The sequence below is a fragment of the Lagopus muta genome, chromosome 7, assembly GCF_023343835.1.
Source record: "Lagopus muta isolate bLagMut1 chromosome 7, bLagMut1 primary, whole genome shotgun sequence".
NCBI classification, from domain to species: domain Eukaryota; kingdom Metazoa; phylum Chordata; class Aves; order Galliformes; family Phasianidae; genus Lagopus; species Lagopus muta.
In genome coordinates, this window is record NC_064439.1 from 48,774,954 (window position 1) to 48,792,350 (window position 17,397).

The 17,397-nt window shown below is 40.2% G+C and overlaps 1 protein-coding gene across 2 annotated transcripts in view; it reads left to right on the plus strand.

The window, feature by feature from the left end:
• POU6F2 (POU class 6 homeobox 2) overlaps window positions 1-17,397 on the plus strand; it is a 303,094-nt gene that overhangs the window by 12,006 nt on the left and 273,691 nt on the right. The window contains exon 1 of one of the 2 annotated variants that reach the window (XM_048951250.1): window positions 14,121-14,128. The exons of the other annotated variant lie outside the window; for it this stretch is intronic. The gene's annotated coding sequence lies outside the window, so the exon portion shown is untranslated. Of the gene's footprint in view, window positions 1-14,120; window positions 14,129-17,397 lie in introns of those variants that run through there. 2 annotated transcript variants of the gene reach the window in all.

Here is a 17,397-nt window from a genome sequence, read left to right on the forward strand (position 1 = left end):
TCCAAAAGGCAAAACCTATCAACCTCCCCAGTAGTTTTACTAGAGCAGTGACTGACGTGGCCATTTTTGATATAAATAGACACTGATATCTGTACAAGGTAGGCATATGAAGCCCCTATGATTTGTCATACTCTTAATTCTCCACAGCCTCAATTAGTTATTTACAGTGTTGTAAAATGGAAGCACTGCAGAGCCAAGTACTTTTCCACTTCAAGTGCCTAATACAGTTACTTTACTGCAAAGTAAAAGCTTTGGGTTGCTAAAGAGAAACAACATTGGATTATCATTTGAACAGATATAATTGCTACTTTCAGCTGCTTGAAGCCACTTTAATTCCTATACTACACTGATTTTATCTCTGATAGGAGGAGGTAATTTTCTGAGACTTATTTAGCTTTTCTTTGGCATTATTTACAATTGCAACCATAATCCAATGTGTGATTTAGTAAGAGCACACCATCATACCGAAGGAAAAAGGGGAATGGGCGGCCACTACAAACATTTATGAGTGCCAAGGTGATGCAGAAAGGGAAGGGAGTAATTGTCAATGAAAAAAAAGTAAAAATTAGAAGAAAAAAGAGAAGTAGAGTAGAAGGAGGTACAGCAGCTAGGGAAAAATGTGCTTTGCTAAGGCTGAAATCCTCAGTTATTTTTGAAGAGCTTTAATACCGTTTTATATAGTGAACTACTTGTCGTAGGACTTAAAAATGTTGAGAAATTAGGACTGGTGGCAATAGAAACACCTCCATATTGCGTTCTTTCTCTTCATCTGTTCAGAATACAAGCTTGTGGATCTGTCCTAAGATGGATCAGCAAAGCACACGTGTGATAGTGGTGCAGTTAATAGAGGTCTGGGCTAATGTGATCACTTAGATGCAGGTATACAAACAGGGCTTGAGCATCATCGTCTTCCTGTTCTTTTTCAATATTGAAAACAAAAACAAACAAAAACCCTTTTAGCTGCTATCAGTTTTGATATTAATTGCTTAAGTTCCATGCTTCTGCCTGAATTGAAAGCAAATTGATATTAGAGTTGCACAGTAGCAAACTGGCACCTGTGATATTTCAGATAAAGCCTGAAAAATTGAGAACATGTCTATAAAGCAATCCTTAAAACAGACTCCCAAAGTTTTTCTGTTAGCAGAGGCATTGTTGCACATGCTAGTCTTCTCCTGAATGGAATTTAATGATCCTTTTGAAATTGCTCTTGTAAAATATACTGTTTTTCTGGTCAATATCCTTCTGCTTTGTATAAGCTTCTACTTAGTAAATGCTACCTGGAATATATGCTGTTTCTGCAGCCATATTGCACATGACATAGAGTAAGGCTAGGAAGATAAATTATATATTTTAGAACCCTCCGTTCATGTTTTCATGCAGCAAAGGTTTCCCCTCCAGGCAGCAGAGGAAAAAAGCAACAACACAGCATGACGTGATTGATGAAATTTAGCCAAAATAATGCAAGATTTTTTGTTTTCACAAATGATCATGAGGTAAATAGTTAAGAATGGGTTCCGTATGCAAACTCACTTTGGTATTGGGGCATGTATTTGTAGTTCTAAATCTCTTTATGCTCCAGTCCCAGGTCTGTACCCCTGAGCTCAGGAAGTGCTACTGCTGGCATTAGAGATAGCAAATACTACTTGTGGAGACTCAACATTTGATTCTTTAGCTCAAGGGTGGAGAACGTGGGACATGTAATTGCAGTAGTATCATGTAACAGACTGGGTAATGAGCCACAGAAAGATATGGCAAAATTTCCAGTGCAGGTCTTTTTTTTCCTTCCTAACAATTCCACTTTTTCAAGCCTGTGCAGTGATGTCTCCTTACTTCTTATGCTGTAAAATGTTAGGCTCAGGGTTTTTTCTATAACATTTACCCTGCAATTTCTTGATCATGTATAATCTTTATGAATGTGTATACAAAAAGGCATAGCAAGAGATGAACTGTGCATAACAACCATAGTTGCATAGTTGCATAGGTGCTAAGTGTACTAGACAGCTGATTGCATATCACAACTGTGATAACTTCAAGTGAGCAAGGAAAACCACAATAGAACAAGACGAGCCAGGGTTGACTCTGAATGAGAACATCTGCATTTTTGTGACTGAAAGTTGCCTAAGAACAGAGGATGTGTGACCTCCAACTCAAATTCAGTTGGAAGAAAGAAACAGGATAAAGGAAGTAAACGGGTGGAAGCAGAGTTCCTGGAAAAGGGATGGACATTTTAGGAAACAGTATGACTATGTATCAGGCTTCGTGGAGATCTAATGAATATGTAATGCTTTTGGAAATATAACAATTCCACGAGGACGTTCATTTACATCACCTGAGATGGAAATTGAGAAGCACCTTTACACAGCAAGGGATGCCTTCCTGAGTGATGGGGAACAAGGCAGGCCCAAGGCTGGCTGAGCCCAGGCCATCGCGCAGGGCGGTTGGGAGGAGGAAGGTAAAAGGCCATGCTGAGATGCTGGCTCACAGGCAGGCTTGGAAAGAGTTGCAGCATTGCAGGAACAAGGACTAATGGCCCCACGGGGGGAGATGGGCTCCAAGTGAGGCTGGTCAGGACAACTGAGACCTGCTGTTTCCCTCAAGGACTGGTAGAGGAAGCCCTAAGCAGCTGGCTGCAAGACCAGCTTGCAGCCTGCTCTGAAATGGAGAAGCTGAGTGTGTGTTGAATGATACGCAGCCTCTGAGCTTTGTAAAAACAAAAACGTGATTTGAGTCTGGATTTAAGAACTTTTTTTTTTAAAAAAAAAATTTTCCACGGGATGAAGGAGAGCAGCATGAAGGAGCAGAGGTGGGTGAATGTCCTCTCTGCATGAGTGCCCTCAGCAGGGAGTTGATTCCATGATGGCAGGGCATGGCGCCCTTTCCCACTCTGCCTCTGTCTTGGTGCTGTTTGGTGGCTGTTACTGGATAGTGAAGCTGGGGCACAACTACCAGGGTGCTGAGGCTGCTGTGAGCTACTGGAACCTACAGGCAAAGCAAACACAGTTTGGTTTTAATGCTGTATCTTGAGGGTGCCATGAGCTTCTGCTGCTTCTGGCATTTCCAGGCTCAGGGAAGTACAAACACAGCTGCAGGGACAGGCACTGTTTTTGAAATGCTAATACTGTTGGATTGTGGAGCATCTAATACACATGAAATATCTAGTAAATGTATTAAGGCCCTGCGTTAAGGCCTAGGTCTTAACATGGTATGGGGATAGACTCAGGTTGTTTCAGGAACCCCTTCATCTATACTGTCCTAGGATCTGTCAGGAAGCTGTAAATTAAAATAAGGAATGAAGGAGAAATGTATTTAGGCACGATTTCAAAAACTTTGCAGTTATACTGTGTCGTGTTGCACTCAGCTTTGTGCTAACAGCATCGGATAATCAATGAACCCTTTCACTGGTCCCAGATATAAGGTAAATTGATTGGAATTCTTTGCAATGATAGAGGATTAAGCCTGATTACAGCACTGCTGAGTTTTAGCTTTGCAGGCAAGTTTCTCTGTACTAGTTGCATGGAGAATGCTTGCAGAAACGTGCTAGTTACATGCAGCTGTGTTACACGGAGGGGCAGCTAATTGCCTGTGGAGTGCAGACCATCACTGAGCAGCTGCAGACTCTTGTAAGCTGTCTTTGGGTCAGGAAATATTTAGGCAACCGTTGTTAAAAGATTGTAATTTTGTTCAGATTGGCTTCCTAAATCAGAGTTACGAAATACAGATCAGCAGGTAGTACAAATTTTGGAAGAGAGTTTGGTTCATTTTTTGCTGTGTTTTGGTACTGACTTTCCAACGGGTTATCGTTTAAGGGTTAAGAAAACAGTTCAAAACTGGATTTTTTTTGATAGGTGGCGATCTTTTCTTCAAAGGGGAAAGATGTTCCACAGATGAAAAAGTAGAACATTAGTAGAGAGCTTTGAAAATCCCCTTTTAAAGACGGAACAAAGAGATAATTATTCCACCACCGCATACAAAGGTACGGGTTTAATCTTTTTTAAAAATTTAATATACACATATACAGGGCTCTTTTTCCCAGCACCTTGATGAGGGTTTTGACATTTAAACAGCAAAGATGAGAAAACCAAGGTGTAGAGATGCATTCCCTTACCTCAATTCTCATACTACCCTTTAGAAAATTCATACTAGCCTGAACAGAATCATAGTCAAGGTAAAAACTGAATGATCTTGAGAATCCAGGATCTACCATGTCAAGCATTTTGCTTTAAAATATTGGTAACAAGCCTTCCCAACAGAAAGTATGTTGGACTTACTACAACTAGCATTCAATATGACTGCTGCTTTTGTTCTCTGCTTATACAGGGCTTCTACATGAAAGGGTTTTATTCTTGAATAATGTTATGTCAGTGTGTCTGCATTTGTCTTAAAGAATGTCTCTTTAGTATACTTGTATATTTAAAAGAGTTTCAGAAATGCAGTGTTCTCTGGCTTCTAAGCCCTTCATTTACCTGTAAGATGAAATGGAAAATACTTGTTGAGCCTAGTGATTTTACACAGACGTGCGTGTATGTGTGTAAGTGGTGCACTGCAAGTAGAGGCTCAAGGAAAAAGTAAACCAATTCCAGTTTAGAGTTTGGCCAGGATATTCACTGCTAGAGGACAGAATGGAAAAAAAAAATAGTTCTGCAGCTGCACGGATGCAGGCTGTTCTTTCACCATGTTTCTCTTTTGAGTAATAGCTCACATATGTTAATATTTGTGCTTAGTAACATAAGGTAGTGTTTGGCCTCTGAAGCACCTGTGCTTCTTTTGTGTTTTTACTGCATGCTCCTTCAAGTCTCAGAGACTGTTCTCCTTCAGATGCTTTTCCCATTTGGCAGCTATGTAGTTGGGGTACAGAACAACATCAGTGGATGGAGCTCAGGTATACCAGGCTCACTTCACATGTTTGCTTGTTCCAGGCAAAACCTGATAAAATAGCCCACTTCACTCTGTACCAAATGAGAAAAGGGCTAGATTATAACATAGGATGCAAATTTATTTGCACTGATTTCTTAATAGAGAACCTTTTACATTCTGTGCATTCTGTGTACATGGATGAGTTCTGACACTGTTGCTAAACATGCTGTTGTGGGTATTGCTAAACAGACCTTTATCATGAACACAGGCAGACCAAGTGTAAATACTAATTAGAGACTAATCCAAAAATCTATTGAAGTTTGCAGCAAGATTCAATGGTCTTTGGATGTATCCCAAGGTAAAGGATTAATGACTATTTTAGCAGGGTTCTGCCTCTTCAGTTGAGAAATTATCTTGCTAACAAGGGACTATTCTGTTTACTTGCGTCCTCCCACTTTACAAAGCTTTCCTGTTTTTACCTTTCTAGAAATAGTGTAAGATCTTTAACAACAAGCAGCATTGCTTCCTCCATGCAAGTGATTTTCTTCATACCTTTAAAGTTTAGGTTGTGCTGCAGGGCTTTGCTGGAATATGGCCTAACTTCTCAGCAGGTGAGAAAGGTCAGCATGGGAATCTCCACAGCAGACTGCACACAGTAGTCTTCCCTTTCCATTCTCTGTACACATTCACCCTTATCAGCTCAAGCATACATTTGTGAGAAATGTTGAATTGTCCAAATGTTATTTGATTAGCATATACAGAAAATTCCGTGGGAATAAATGTAAGTGATACATTTCTTTCTACAGAACACCTAAGATTTGTATCTATTTACCTGTTTGTTGTCGTACAATCTTTAATGTTGGAAAATAACACCTCTAAGATCATAAAGTTCATGGGTGTCCAACCTTTTGGTTTGCTTGTGCTGCACTGAGTAAAGAGCAAATGTTTTTGGGCTGATCTTTTCGTTACTGCTGAGTAATGGGTGCATGCCCAGAGTTGGGTCGGACCACTCAGCGGAGCAGAGCCACCACCATTATGGTGTGGGGCAGAGCTAATTGCTAGCTGTTCCAGGCCCTATGCAGCCCACAGGTTGGACATGGTTGAATCCAACTGTCAACCCATCACCATTTATTGTGATGCTTCATTTCATTTCTTTCACTTTACAGAGATAGTGGTGAGGTGCTGGAACAGGCTGCTCAGAGAGATTGTGGATGCCCTGTCCCTGGAGGTGTTCAAGGCCAAATTGGATAGGGCTCTGGGCAGCCTGATCTAGTATTAAATGTGGAGGTTGGTGGCCCTGCATGTGGCAGGGGGTTGGAGATTCATAATCCTTGAGGTCCTTTCCAGCCCTGGCCATTGTGTGATTCTGTGAAGGGAGCATATAAACAGGAGGGGGAATGGCTGTTTGTGAGGGTGGATGGTGATAGGACAAGGGGAATGGTTTTAAACTGAGACAGGGGAGGTTTAGGTTGGATACTAGGAGGAAGTTTTTCACCCAGAGGCTGGTGAGGCACTGGAACAGGTTGCCCAAGGAGGCTGTGGATGCCCCATCCCTGCAGGCATTCAAGGCCAGGCTGGATGTGGCTCTGGGCAGCCTGGGCTGCTGGTTGGTGACCTGCACACAGCAGGGAGTTGGAACCAGATGATCTCTGTGGTCCTTTTCAATCCAAGCCATTCTGTGATTCTATGATTCCATGATTCTTGAAAATCTCCAGCAATGGTTTCATAGACTCACCAAGGTTGGAAAAGACCTCTAAGATAATCCAGTCTAACTGTCCTCCTATCACCAGTATTTCTCACTAAACCATGTCCCTCAGTACAACATCTAAATGCTTCTTGAACACCTCCAGGAACAGTGAGTCCACCACTTCCCTGAGCAGCATGTTTCAATGCCTAACCACTCTTTCTAACATTAAATTTTTCCTAATCTCCATCCTAGACTTCCCACGGCACAACTTAAGTCTATCACCTCTAATCCTCTCACTAGCTACCTGGGAGAAGAGGTCAACCCCCACCTGGCCACAACCTCCTTTCAGGTGGTTGTAGAGATTGATGAGGTCTCTCCTGAGCCTCCTCTTCTCCAGACTGAACAATCCCACTTTCCTCAGTCACTCCTTGTAAGACCTGTGCTCCAGACCTGGCTTCATGTCAGCATTCTTTCCTTTCCCCTCAGAAGTTTGTAATTTTCATCACATAAAAAGATTGTTGCTACACAAATAAAAATTACCCCAATTTTAGGGATTAGTGTAGAGTTAATGTTACATGAAAGGATTAAAAATCATTGCAAGCATCCCCTTAATGAGAGACTTAATACTTTCTTTTTTCTATTTTTTTTTTCATTTGGAGATCAGTATAAAACTGCAGCATATTTCTGATAACTGGAGGGATATTGTACTTCTACTATTACATATTTTAATGGAAGAACAGCCTGGCACACTTCCATCTATGTAATATAGGGTAACTTTAAAAGAGTTTTTAGCTTCCCAGATGTACTTATATGTTTTATGAATCTTGTAATTTTCAGTCAGTAAGTTTCTTCCTCCAGCCTATAATTATGGATAGACTCTTCTTAATATGTATCTGTATATCTTCTGAGGCGTAATTTATTGAATGGCATTCATCTGTTCTAACTTAGGCATCTTAAAAATTATACATCAAAGTCTGAATCACTCTAAAACCTCTCTTCTATCTGTAGACTATGAAGAAAAGCAAGGTCAGTAAGCTACACTGGGAAGTCTTCGTAACCTAAGTTAGGAGGAATGATAGCAGTTGTAGACAGAATACTTGTATAAAAAGCCGCTTTTGAAATTCTGGATGGCAGGTTAATTCTTGCAAATGGTCCAAAGATTGTCATATTTTGACAATAAAAATTGTTGTAAGCAATTGTATAAGAACTGCTGAATCACAACCTGAACCTCTGATTGACCACCTGAGGTGAGCACTGAGTCACCTGGGAGCACAGGTGAAGGCAATTCAGCTGTGGTGATGGAAGGGGTGGAGCCTGGCTGCATCTCTCCTAGACCTATTAAGTGCTGACCCCGAGTGGGGAAGGGTCTCTTTCTGGAGATCCCTTCTTTTGGAGCTTTTGGTCTTCTAGTGATCTTCTAGTGAGCCCAGGACGAGGGTAAGCCCTCTGTCTGTTCTTTTTGGTGTAATAAGCTGCTTAGCCTTGTGTATTTCTTAATTATAGCACCTGCATATTTGTTGATTATACAGATTATACAGTGTTCTTAAGAGGAGAGTTTGAAGTACTCTAATTCTTCTCTTTCTAAGGGGAATGGGTGTTTCATAGCAGAGTTTTATCTTAAAATGGAGAAAAAGTATTATCACTGAAAATAATTTTGTTTTTAAAATTCTTCATTGGGTTTGAACGTTCTGCTATGTGAGAATATAGTTTTCCCTTCAGAAATGCCATGAATTTAGTATAATTAGTATTTAAAGATCAAGTGTGCACTATCCTGCAATTCTTATATGAGTTGAATAATGGAGAAGAGGAAGGCATCTTGTGAAAAATTCCCGCTGCTTTACAGAGCTCTTTATTTTTTCTCTTTTTTTTTTCCTCCTCAAGAGTTACTTCAGAGTAATGTGTAGTCACTTCATTGTGATTGCAGTGCTAGATAGTGTAAATAAGCTATTAGTGAATGGTGGCCTCTGGTTTATTTGACCAAGTCATCTGAATCTCCACCAGGACTTTCAGAGCTTGCCAAGTACCCTGTATACAAATGTCTTGCTCTTTTGAGGAGCTGCTAACAGGACTTCCATGGAATGAGAATGACTATTTTAGAAGCTCTGGTTGCGTGGTTCTTCACATCAAGAAGTTCCTTGCTATATATGCATGCTGGTATCTGGACTGGACTTGGTTATTTTTTTATCAGTTTTATCAGGCTGCTCTAAAGAGTTTGCCTGTCCTTTCTTTAGGCAAAGTTGTATGAAATTGAAGGTGTTGCTTTTCTGATGCTGGGCTTGCTGAATTGTGTAATGATGAAGTAATAAGAAACACCAAATGTAAGAAAAAAGATGGACAGCCTTAAGATATTTAATGTGTAACAGTTTGCAGAACTTATCCACAGTAAAAAGCTGTTTTCATAAACTGTCCAGGCAAACATTTATCAGAGAAAAGATGATGTTGAAGTTCTAATGTATTAATCTAATAATAATAGGTAGCTATGATCACTTGAAGGCAGCCTCTTTGATCTGCTTTCACTGTCCTGTAGACAGAAGCTTCTCAAAGCTGTGGATTTCAGAAGGAGCTAATTTGGTGCTAATGCTGTGCCAGAAGAGTTAGGGATGAAAGACCTTAGGAGATCCTCCAGAAGTGTCATAGCATCAGCGTATGGAGCTGTACTCCTGTAAGTGGGAGCATGTCTCCAAACTGGGTCCTAAGGGAGCAGGTTGTGTTTCTGCCACGTGCAGCCATCTTTCTCCTGCCTTCACTCCTGTCACACTGGTGCCACCTGGCATTGGTGTTTGCTGTCTCTCACCAGTATGCAGTGGGAGTTCTCAACGACTGTCAAGAAGTGAGGGGCTTAAATCTCCTGTTTTGCCATGTTGTTTCTGACTGTGTTTTGGTAGAAAACAGCTCGATTGTGACTGAAACCCCACAACCTTCATTTTTTGAAGCTGATATTCATTTCCTGCCAGCAGGGTCTCCCAGTCAAGTTGCTACCTGTATGCATTATTTTGAGAGGATGAGAGACCCCAGTCATGCCCATACTTTAAGGCTTTACATGAGACAAATTCCATACATTTTAAGTGCAGAATTATGTTCTGAGTCTGGTACTTAGCAGCATAGTAGTAAGCAAATGTGCACACGTTAATTTTCAAGTGACAATGTGGTTACGTGTTTTCTAGGTAGTTTAAAAAGTATAACCAATGTGTTCTGGTTCTTAGAGATATCAGAGCTTCAGCTAGCCAATATGGTCAGTTCAAGTTTCTTACCAATATGTTATGTCATATTTTTAAGAGCCAGTCTTGAACATGATGCAGGTTGGAGGACTTGTCCCTCATTGTCTGCTGGCTTACGTCTTCCTCTGGGTCTGAGCTGTTTTCTAGCTGTTTGGGCATGAAGTGTTGCTCTGAGCACAGCACGATGATGCTGCAGTGGGGTTAATTCCATTATCAATAGGGACTGATGTGTACATGAGAGTATGCAGTGGGTTTAAGGAGGCCTGTTGTGGTTGGGGTAACATACTGAGCTCAAGTCTACATAATCTGCAGTAAATCGTGTGATTGTGCTGTAGGGCACTTAAATAACCACAGTAACTAAATAACTAAATTCATGTCACTAAAAGGGAAAAAAAGCTTGTCTTTTTCTCTGTTCTCTATTCCATTTCCTGTCTTTTTTCATTCTAAAATATAAATGTGGGTTGACTGAATCCCAGCAATATTCTGGCTGCTGCACATTATTAATATCCAAATATGTTTTTCTCTTGGGATTCTTCTGAATGCTCCACTGAAAAGAAGCAGTGGCCTAAACAGGACCTTCTCTCCTTCTCCTTTCCCTTGAAGAATAGAATCATAGAATCATAGAATCACTAAGGTTGGAAAAGACCTAAAAGATCACCCAGTCCAACCGTTCACCTATTCCCAATAGCTCCTACTAAACCATGTCCCTCAACACAACATCCAGTCTTTCCTTGAACACCCCCAGGCTCGGTGATTCCACCACCTCCCTGGGCATCCATTCCAGTGCCTGACCACCCTTTCTGAAAAGTAATACTTCCTCATGTCCAGCCTGAATTTCCCCTGGCGTAGCTTGAAACCATTCCCCCTGGTCCTATCACTAATGACACGAGAGAAGAGGCCGACCCCCAGCTCACTACAACCTCCCTTCAGGAAGTTATAGAGAGCAATAAGGTCTCCCCTGAGCCTCCTCTTCTCCAGGCTGAACATTCCCAGCTCCTTCAGCCTCTCCTCATCAGCCCTGTGTTCCAGACCCCTCACCAGCTTCGTTGCCCTTCTTTGAACACGTTCCAGGGCCTCAATATCTTTCTTGTAGTGAGGGGTTCCTTTTACTCTTTCTCGATACTACAGTATGTTCAAGCTGAGTCAGCTGTCTCCACAAACTGGTCATGGGATAAAGCAGGAGAATGGCATAGTGTCTACAGTAAGGGGCTTCCATTTTTCATCATGAAGTCTCTAACAAGGGCTGTTAGGGTCACAGTAACAATTCTGTCATAATCTGGTACCTGAAGAACTGAAAAGAGCTATACAACAGAGCAGAAAAATTGGCCTATGCATTGGCTTATTAATCAGGACTGGTGTCTGAATTGTGTTTGCATTGTGTAAAGGGAGGGACGTTGCTTGAGAGATGCTGGTCTGTACTGGATAGGCCACAGCAGAGACGTATGCAGATGGTAGCCGCTGAGTTGACATGAAGTTATTAAAATAGAATGCTAAAGTCTTATTTCACAGTGAGCTTCTTAACGTGCGTGTTCATTATGCTGATTAATGAAAGAAAAGCTTTCTTTAGCACTGTCTCCATCCCACCTTGCCGAAGTAGAAGATATTTGCAGGCAGGATCTCCTTTCACGTTGCATCTGTTTTGAGAAGAATATTCCAAACTGCAGAGTGCTTCTGTCTGTGCTCACACCACGCAGCCTTCTGATCATATCTACCCCTTCTCAAAGCACAGGAGTCAGAATGGTTCCCCATCTTTGTCTGCAGCAGAAAAGGCTCAGGGTGAGGCAGGAAGAGAGAACGGATCCTGTAAGGTAATTCTGTCGCTCACCTCATCTTCATAATCTTTCTTTAGCTTCCTCTGCCTTCTAACCCTGGTATTGATCGTGTCATAGGCTACAGCAGACCAAGGCAGGGGGCTGAAAACCTTTCCGAACAGCGGTTGCCAGTCTGCCTGTTGCAGCTTGAAGAAGAAAAGCATGCTGTGAAAACAATTGGTGCATTTGCTTTAGATCTAAGTGACTCCAACTAGGTCGATGCTTCATGCTGATGTGTTGAAAACATTTAAAAAATTTCTCAGAGTTTGATTTCAACTGAAACATTTCAGCATGTCTAGCTCTCTGAAGTTATTTTTCACTAATCTAGCAGACAACTGTTTTTTTTCCACCCTAACACATAGCAGTAGGGAAACTGGGCCTTTTGTTTAGATAGATTTGTTTTGAATGAAGTTTTTTTTTTTTCCTACAGGAGGTGGAGGTTTTTGCTTGTTTGTTTTAAATAAACTGAGACTCTTGCAAATTGACTTGAGAGGAGTAGTAGTTTATTTCATGAAAGGAGGAAGAGGTAATCATGCTTCTACAGTGTGAATGGCTTTACTTAAACTGCTAGCGTTACTTGTATTTGAATTTTCATTCAGAGGCAGACTAGATCATTCATAAATACACTAACAATATTTTATTTAAATCACATGATTCTTCTTTGAAATATCTTTATATTCAGTATAACTGGCCTGATTCTCTCACAGTTTTGGATCATGGAGCAAATGAAACATTGCACGAGGAAACTATCCTCATCCAAATCAGTGTTTATTCAGCACAATTACTTTCTGAACTGCTTGAGAAAGACCACAAAAAGAACTTGCTATTGTTTCTCTTACTGAGAAACAGCATGTGTACTGTGTGGTTGGCTGTTTGGGGTTGTCCTTGGGAGCAGTTCAGTAGGACCTCATCTCTGATTTTCCACTCTTGTTCCATGTCCTCCTTCCAAAAATAAGTGCTCATCAGTGCCTGTTGATCTCTTTGAGGTGCTTCTTTAATTATACAGCATATAAAGGTATATTAAATATATTGGACATTCTTTCCCCCAAGGCAGTGCAGTCACCTATGTGTTGTTGCCATCTTTGCAGCTTGCTTCAAATAACTCAAAGAACATTCTTGCACTGTTCCAACAGGAAATGGAGAACAAATACATGCCTTGAGGTATTTCATTGAGTTTCAGGATACCACCAGATAGAAATGTTCCAAAAAATAGATATTTTGTTGAAAGAGAATAATAATGATAATAATAACTTTAAAACCTGTATTTATCTGGGGGGAGGAATTTTCCTCCTCCCTCAACTAAGTCTTTGCAAATGCAATGTATTGAATACATGGCACTAATGGATTTCATGCTCCAGCATTTATTTCACCAAATATCATGCAGTGAACAATAGTTGTCATTTAAGCAGCTGCAGTTTGCGTCTATGTCAGTCTTATGCATTAGAACTAGATAAACTGGTGTAGGGGGTGTGGGTGAGAAATTTTGTAGCCTCACTGGCATTATTTCATTCATTCATTTAAAAATGAACTCCATGGGGATGCTGTAAAAGTGCAGGTTATAATTTAAATGTACTGTTAAGAGTCCTGTTTATAAAGAATATATATACTTAATTTATATACTTGAGCTGATGGTTTACTTAGGTACTTGATTCTTTTTTCCCCTGGTGTGCTGGGTAGAGTTTAGAGAAAGGAAAAACTGTAAGATTGTTGTAAGAATTTCATGCCCAACAGGGATTTATCTAGATCAAACTTTTCTACCATGATCTTGTATGGCTGTAGAGCAGTGATGTAAACCTTTCCAAGGATTGGCTCTCCTCATGGGAACTGTCTTATTAGATTCAATAGAACTTATATTATGTGAGGGAAGGGAGGAGGATTGTTTTAGAACTATGTTTTTAGGGGTCCAAATGATTTATCTTCTAGAACTGGGAATTTGTGTTTTTAAGTTGCAATGGTGCACGTAGTACTGAAACTTGCTTGGAACATGAGAACTGTTGAAGTAAAGGTCATTGCTCATGCACTCAGCTCTTCCTTTGAACTCACTGGACATGAATTAACATATGCTTGTTTTTAGTGATTTGTTTGGTGTTTTTTTTTTTTTCCTGATTACTGAAGTAGTCAAAGGTGACCAAAACTGTGGTGCTTCACACATGCGTGCTGGTCTTCACCCTACTTTCCTTGATGTATTTTTTAAGCCTAGGGTTTACGCAGCATTTGCCATAATTGGAATCGACACTGGAGAGCCCCAGAAAGCAATTCATTTAATCTGAGTTTGCTGTGAAACTGAAAACAGGGTTCTGCCTGAATTGTCTGCACATTTCCTGGAAGGAAGAGGCTAGGCATTTTCAGGTGAAATGTGTTCACAAGGACCTTAAAGACAGGGTCTTGCTTTGATCCATCTCTTACAGAAGTCAATGAAAGAGACTCCATTGATTATAATGAACACAGGGAAGCTGCCCCATTCAGAACTACATGTAACTTCCACTTCTGGACAATTGCTTTTCCTCAATAGCAGTCCAAGGAGAGATTGATGTAAGCACACAAGAAAGAAGATAGTGGTAAGTAACCCCAAAAGCAACTGAATGAGGAGGGAGTAGAGTATGATGACTGCCACACTTTATTACTGCATATGTGCTAAAGTACTGGGTGCAATTAAGTTGGCTCTATATTGAATTAGAAGAAAGAAATAATGAGAGAACAGACCTGTTGGCTGTAGAGCTTATCATTCTGTAATATTTTTAAACTTTTTCTTCAAATGCTTTTGGTGTGCCGATGCTTTTACTGATATGAATAATGTCAAAGTGTCCAGGGGAAGAGAGACAGCCTGCATAATGCTATCCAACAACTACTTGTACCTCTACTCTGTTGCTCTCTTGAAATTGCTTTCTTTGCATGATGGTAATACAGTTTAAATTGCCTCAAATCTTTTATGTACCAAGGTCAGACTACTAATGCTGTGAATCCTATATCATCTTTCATATTATCTAGGTCACTTGCAGATATTGTGAGTTTTAGTATCCTGGAGCAAATAAACATTCTACCTGCAGTGATAGACACCAAGCCAACAAAAGGCTGGGCTAAAATGAGCGCTGTTCTTGTGTGATTTGTAATCAAAAACTATAATGGAAAGCCAGTAGTGACTAGTGATAAAGAGATTGCTCCTGTTGGGAATGTGGGATGGGGAGCCATAAGGTGCTAGCAGAGTCCCCTTCTTGTCCCCGCTTGGAGATGTTTGATAATGCTCTGAGTAGGTATCTAGCAGTAAGCATCCAACAGCAAAATACACTCTTGGACACAAATCCACTTTCCCATGCACTGAGATACACACTGAGATCTTTAATTACTTCAGGCTACCAAAGAGACCAGCTACTGCATGGTCAAAGAATTTTTATGTCTCTAATGCAGTAAAGTCAATGTAAACACTGCTTTAGTGGAATTAGAAGATACATCCAACTTCCTACTGCTGCTTAGCCCCCAGACTTGTCTCCATTTCTCTTTTTCTACCCAGAGTACTAGGCTCAAGGTTTCTTTTACAGAAACCTGTATTTTTCTGGAAAAAGTTGATATAAAAGAGGAAAATAATTTTCTTTATCCTTTAATCCTCTATTCTCTTTGCTTTTAAAAGTTTACTTACTTCCTGCAGTTGGCCATCTTGAGCTTTTGCTTCTGTGCTGTGTCAAGACTTGCTTAAGCTTGAAGGTTTTTTAGGCTTGACCAAGCATTGACAGCGCTATCACAGGAGCTAATGCTCGAGTCTGCCAGTTTGATGGATTAAGTAAACTTATTGAAATCTTTTTTTCTTTAATACTAAAAGATGCCAAGGGCTGTTTTCTCTTCTTGTGCTTTGTGTGAAATACCCACTGACATTAATGGGAGTCCCATGTGTGGAATTAGAGTAGAACACAGCCCTTAATATTTAAAAGACTTGTCAACCTTGTGCATGAAGTAATCTGGAGGCGTGTTGTGATGCTGCTCTGCTCTGCAGAGGCTGTTCTAGTTATATGTTCCCTGCCTTGTTAAGATGCTCCCTGCATGATCTGCATGGCCAGCAACAGCATCGCTTACCTTTTTCCACTTCTAGAAATTCCCCTTTTGTTCCATCTGCCTTCTTTGCTTGGTCGATAAAATAAACCTGAGCCATTTCAGATGAGTTTGTAAACAGCCTTGCTTTCTGATTTATTTTTTTAATGCTATTACTCTAGGTAGGAAGAGGTGGAAAGAGAAAGCTTAACAGAGAAGCCATTTCCAGTGCCGCTTATGTTCGTTTTAGTGTTCAAATGAAATGCTTATTCTTTCATGTTCTACCTGCTTTGATGCCCTATATGATTTTAAGTTGTGCTGCACTCTAACCCAGTGGTGGTATGCTAGATAGCCATGGAGAGTTATGATATGTTGCAAAAAATTCACTACTAACCCATTCCTATTTCAAATAATCATACTTTTTAGTTTGTAAGAACTGGATCTGTAGCTTAGGGGAAGAATGAATGTTAAGGAGTGGGGGGAACAAAGCGGCTACAGGTGACTTTCTGTATCTTGAAGCTACTTTTAACAAGGTAAAGATGATTACTTTCACACTCAAATGTCTTATATATCACGACAGTCATTTAGCATCACGTATGCCTATCAGAAACATGGCTAGGGAGTTTGTTCAGTATGAAGCTTTCTGTATATTCTATTTTAATTTAAAATAAGGATGTTACTGTTGGTGAAAATCCTAAGAATTATTGCCCAAATATATATGAGTAAAGCTACTTCTATGGATGACAGCAGTCTGGATGAGGACCTTAGATGTTCATTAGTGATTAATCAGAGTTATGAATAGAATTTGCATGTTCATACAGGAGTCTAATGAAGTTAAATAAGACTAATGTGTGTTGTGACCTGCTCTACAAAGGTTCTTGACAATTTGTGCTCCCCAGGGAGTCTTAAAGGTATTTTCCTGAGGATCTACCTGTTATGGTAATTCTTAACTTTCTACATTTCTGGTGTATCTAAACCAGATCGTGTGTACAAGCAACTGAAAAATAGGTCGAGAACATCCACTCAGAAGTGGCTTAAGTGTACCGTTATAGGAATACATACAAGCTTCAGTAATTAACATATTTTCTTGTTATGTTTACTAGGTTAGTGGGTTAATGGTTAGTTAGCTGAACCTTACAGTGGCTAGGGAATTAGTTTGATCAGTAGAGGTGACCATAGAAGTGCAGAACTGCAAGAAACCAATGGGATTCTTTAAGTCTTCTTCCCAGACTCTTCATTTTAAGTTTGATCTTTAACAGCTGACAAAAGTGATTGTGGTGCTACAAGGTGATGGTAACATTGCACAGAAAACTTGAATTCAACCTCTCTTACACCAGTGGCCCTTTATGGCTCCCCACGTGGATTACCCATGACTCTTCCAAGTCTCGTGAATGCATTTTAGTTCCCTATTCTGTGAGATAGGAAAATGGAAAACCTAAAGCTCAATGAAACAAATTTTATTAGTCATTCTGTAGTTAAAGGTGACTCTTATTGCCATTCTTCCCTTTCCTTGCTGTTGTCCAGGGGGAAAGCAAAATGCTGAGAGCTGCTTTTTTCCATAGGGCAGATAAAGCAAGTTAGAATAGATTCATTTTGGAAACATCAACATGTTTTTTGTGCTTCTGAAATCCAACTTACAAAGGTCTACTCTGTAGTGGACTATGGTGAACGAAGTTGTAAATAGGGTTTCTTTGAGAAATCTGGTGAGATTTTATGAGATTAGGAGAAGTAAGTTTCAGACCTCGCCGCAGGATTGCTCCATAATTTGATTTGAAAATTCACATTGTCTAGTTGTATTAGCACAAAT